This window comes from Schistocerca piceifrons, chromosome 3 (genome assembly GCF_021461385.2).
Source record: "Schistocerca piceifrons isolate TAMUIC-IGC-003096 chromosome 3, iqSchPice1.1, whole genome shotgun sequence".
Lineage (NCBI taxonomy): Eukaryota > Metazoa > Arthropoda > Insecta > Orthoptera > Acrididae > Schistocerca > Schistocerca piceifrons.
In genome coordinates, this window is record NC_060140.1 from 334,424,788 (window position 1) to 334,430,044 (window position 5,257).

Consider the following 5,257-nt stretch of genomic DNA (forward strand, 5'->3'; position numbering starts at 1 on the left):
TGACTTCCATCATCGCGAGTCATCAAAGTTGTCTTCCGGGTCGTACTCTTTTGACTCCCGCTGCTGAATGTCGAGACTTAATTTCGATTGCTTCCACCATTCTCGTCCCAAGCGCTTTGCTTTTCATTGATTTTCACCAAGCATTCGACCGCGTCAATCATGGATTCCTTATGCGAGCATTGACGACTGTTGGTTTTAACAGCGCTGCACGACAGCAGTTTAGCTCTCTAATCACTGGTATTCGGACGTCCATTGATGTAAATGGCCGTCTTACCTCCCCCATTGCAGTGTGTCAGGGCGTCCTTTAAGGGAGTCCATTATCAATGTCGCTCTACGTGCTGTTTCTGGAACCATTATTGCGAACTATAGCTGCTCGTTTGAGTGGCTGGTCGCTGCTGGGAGAAAGGTTCACCGTTCGTGCATATGCTGATGACGTTACGGTTCTTCTCCGTACCCATGATGATGTACCACCGCTGAAGGAAGTTTTGGATGCCTTTTGTCGTCTTACAGGAGCGCGGGTTAATGACCAGAAATGTCGTTTACTCAGTTTGCGAGGTTTTGACGCTGTTGAAATTCCATGGGCTTCGAAGGTCACCCGATATCGATCGTTGGGTGTTATAATTGACAGCTGTCCGCTAAAGATGGCTACGATAAACTGGAAGTCTGTCACGGATAAGATTCAGGGTGCAATCATTGAACACGAGCGTCGCTCCCTCTCACTTTTTCATAAGGTTCGGGCCATGGAAACGTATGTGTTAAGTAAGGCTTATTTTATTGCACAAATCTTTCCACTTCCTGAGATGGTGTCCCTCAAGTTGCAAAGTTTAACTGGCAGGTTTCTCTGGCGCCACTCTGTATTTCGCGTGCGTTATGTGGTCATGGCGCGGCCCCGTTTGCAGGGAGGTTTGGGCCTCCCTGACATTCGGGTTAATCCTCCGCACCGTTTTAACGTGTCAACGCGCCCCCCCCCCCCCCCCCCCAGTCACTTACAGCTCGCCTTTATGACTGTATCCGACCGGCGAGTTTAACACCTCCAGTAGATATTGGTAGGATTAGTTATAAATTACGGCACGTCAGGGAATTTTTTCTTGAGGTCAGTTATTTAGGAGCAAATATCCTTTCCCAAGCGAATCTGTCCCTAAAAATGCTGTTAAGCCGCTGGCCAGATCCTTATAGTCTACCCTCTGTGGAAGCCCTGTCACCAGAAACGTACTGGAAGATTGTTTAATCTAACATCAGCCTACCGATTTTCCCGATGGAAGTGGTGTCCTCGTGGTACCAAGTTGTTCATGATATTGTACCTACCAACGGGGGACTTTTTCGTATTGGCCTCAGTGTATCGGATCGCTGCAATCGTTGCCATGAAACTGATACATTATCTCATCGGTTGATTTCCTGCGGTCATGAACATTGGAGGTGGCTTCGCCGACAACTGGTCTTTTTTCTCAGGACGTCGGAGGCGGCTATCTCGGGGGAGATTCTCGTGCGTCCCGATTCAACCTTCTTTTCTCGATCGAAGAACAATACCGTCATGTGGCTTGTTGGCCATTATGTCCACTACGTGATGGTGAGTGGATATGACACAAATCCGTGTGCCTTTTCCCATTATACGGCCACCGCACATTGGACGTGGCTCCGGACGCCCCGTTATCGTGAATTTTTTTCTAATATGTTGTCTCTTGTTTTTCATCGCCAAGGGGTTGGATGAGTTGCCATGCCCCCCTTTTTTATTTTTATTTTTTATTTTTGTGGACACTTTAATGGATTTAGATGTTCCACGACGTAGAAGTGGCGGAAGAAAGAATGTGTGGGAACGTTAAAATTGACGCCCCACTCCTTCCTATACGTTTTTCTGATTTCACCCTTTTGTTTTTGTCGAAATGACTTCTTTTGTTTTATTTTAATTGATTGCCTTCAATAAGTGTTTTGGAAAAAACGAAATATTCTCGTTTTTTGAAGGTATACACTGCCATTTGAGTGCATATTTCGGTGTGTTTCCTGTGTCAAAAAAAAAAAAAAAAAAAAAGAAAAAAAGCGGAATCGGCAGCGTGATACATTGATAAATTAATGCACTTCATGGTTGGCTGGTTCATAAAAAAAATGGATAGAGCGTCTGCCATGTAAGCAGGAGATCCCGGGTTCGAGTCCCAGGCGTGGCACACATTTTCATCTGTCTCCGTTGACGTATGTCAACGCCTGTAAGCACCTAAGGGTTTTCCTTTCATTGTAATATAATTTTATGATGATTTACTTGCAGATGATGAAAGGTTCTCTGAGTTGGCATGTCTTTCCGATATTTTCGTATGCTTCAATGAACTAATAGAAAATTGTTAAATAAAAACGAAAACATTCTGTCTAGTTTGCATAATATTCGGAAATTTTTTAATAAGCTAAGTTTGTTGAAGCAGTCAGTTGACAATGGACAGTGTGAGATGTTCCCAACTGTATGGTCCCTTACTGACAATAATGTGTTGATGGACTTCATTTAGCACTCTTGCAGCAGAATTAAAAAACAAAGATTTTTGGAGAGAATATTGCAGGTATTGGCTGGTTTCATGATCGGTTCATGAATGTGAAACATCTTCCGAATAATTTAGATTTAGGCTAACAGAGGAACAGGCAGATTTGAAAGCAGAGAGGAAACTGAAACGAAAATTTTTCGAAGTGCCTTTGGATGCATCTTGGTTGTCAATAAGCAGTGAATACCCGACTGTCTCCGAGATAGCAGTTAATGTGCTATAATCACTTTGAACTACATATTTATGTGAACTGGGCTTCTCGACGGAGGCAGAAATTTAAAAAAAGTCAGGTTCATCGATGAAAAAATGAGGCTTGCTTTGTCAACGATTCCACCACGAAGCAGCCATCTGTGTCCATCTAACAACTGGACCGTACGAAGCTCACTTATGTGATGCATATTGACAGGATGTGAAGGGCACGACTACGTCTTCAGCATATGTAAACAGGAAAACGTAACTGTCAATCGCTTACGAGAACATCGAGCTTGAAAATTTTACGCGTATTGTAAATTTTGTTTGGTCGCCAGTAGCGAAGAAGTCTGCAACCGAGCGTTTTAAGCCCCTGGATTCAGGAGTTCGACGTCCAAGGATCAAATATTCCTGCTGCGTGCACTTCTTTTTTATCTTCGCATATAACTATTATGACAATGCAAAGGGTCGTTATTGAATGATTCATTTATTGACCAATAGTCAGCAGGGATTTAGGAATCATCGTTCTTGGAAACGCAACTATCAATTCTCACGAAGTAATGGGTGTTATCGACAGAGATTGTCAAACTGATTCCGTATATTTAGATTTCCAGAAGGCTTCAACACCGATCCTCAAAACTGTCTTCTAATGAAATTGCGTGCCTATGTAGTATCATCGCCGAGCGGTTCTAGGCGCTTCAGTCCGGAACCACGCTGCTGCTACGGTCGCAGGTTCGAATCCTGCCTCGGGCATGAGGGTGTGTGATGTCTTTAGGTTAGTTAGGTTTAAGTAGTTCTAAGTCTAGGGGACTGATGACCTCAGATGTTAAGTCTCATAGTGCTGAGAGCCATTTGACCCATATGTAGTATCATCACAATTGTGCGACTGGATTCGTAAGTTCCTGTCAGGTAGGTCATAGTTCGTAATAACTCTCGGAATGTCTTTAAGTAAAACAGATGTAATACCTGGCGTTCTCCAAGGAAGTGTTATAGGCCGTCTGCTGTTCCTGATCTACATAAACGACATAGGAAAGAACCTGAGCAGCCCTCTTAGATAGTTTGCAGGTGATGGTCACTTATCGTCTACTAAAGTCATCAGATAATCAAAACCAGCTAGAAAATGATTTAGACAAGATATCTGTATGGCACAAAAATTGGCAATTGATTCTAAATAATGAAATGTGTGATGTTATACACACGAGCACTAAAAGAAATCAGCTAAATTTCGATTACACGATAAATCACAGAAATCTAAACGCTGTAAATTCAAGTAAATGCTTAGGGATTACAATTACGAATAATTTCAATTGGAACGATCACATAGATAATGTTGCGGGTAAAGCAAACCAAAGACTGAAATGTATTGGTAGAACAACTAGAAAATGCAACAGGTCGACAAAAGAGACTGCGTACACCACGCTTGTCCGCCCTCTTCTGGGCTATTGCTGTGTGGTGTGGGACCCGCATCACGTGGGACTGACGGAGGATATCGAAAAAGTTCAAAGAAGAGCAGCTCGTTTTGTATTATTGCGAAATGGGGGAGAGAGTGCAACGGACATGATGCGTGAATTCGGGTTGCAGTCACTAAAACAAAGGCGTTTTTCGTTGCGGCAGAATCTTCTCGTGAAATTTCAGTCACCAACTTTCTCCTCCGAATGCGAAAATATTCTGTTGGTTCCCACTTACATAGTGAGAAATGATCATCGTGATAAAATGAGAGAAATCAGATCTCGCACAGAAAGATTTAAGTACTCGTTTTTCCTGCATATTGGTAGAGAGCAGAACTGTGGAGAAATAGCTTGAAGGTAATTCGATGTACCCTCTGACACGCACGTAGTTGTGAATTGCAGAGTAATCATGTAGATGTAGATGCAGATAACATTTAATTCTGGAAAAAGGAGAAAAAGCTTTCGGAGCTGGATTGGAGAAAGAACTTTCAATAGAATCGGTACAGTCGTTTTATTTATATTATTTTACCTACATATGTGAAAAGCATAGTATGTAACCTATGCAGTGTCGTACGAATCAAGATGACACTGATCGTAGAAACATGGGAAACAATAATTACTGCGACAAACAGCACTCGTCATGAACGCCGAATCTTTGCATGTGTATGGCTTTTCCAATGTGTCCATTGCAAAACAAACTTGGGTAACATTCGTAAGCGGTGCTCGGTCATCACACAATTTCGCAGCGTACCACGCGTACCTGTTGTTAGAATTATGTGGGAATTAAATAAAAAAAGAGTACCGGAAGCGAGACGATTCACAGACCTCGGGCTTGTGAAACTAAAGGCTTACTCTCTTGGTTGCAGAATTTTTGGTTACTAGTGACCTTACGATGTACGTAAGGGTGTAAAATATTGAAATTCTATTTTGTCGAAAACGATTGATAGTTGCGTCTTGGTATTTACATAAGTTGAAATCTTAGTGTGCGCTATACAGCCTGTCACTACGAATCGAATTGTTGAGAGGAAGTTCGTACGGTCCATTAGTAAACAGGCTCATGTATCAAACTGAATGTATGAGTGGAGTTATTTACTTAAAAAA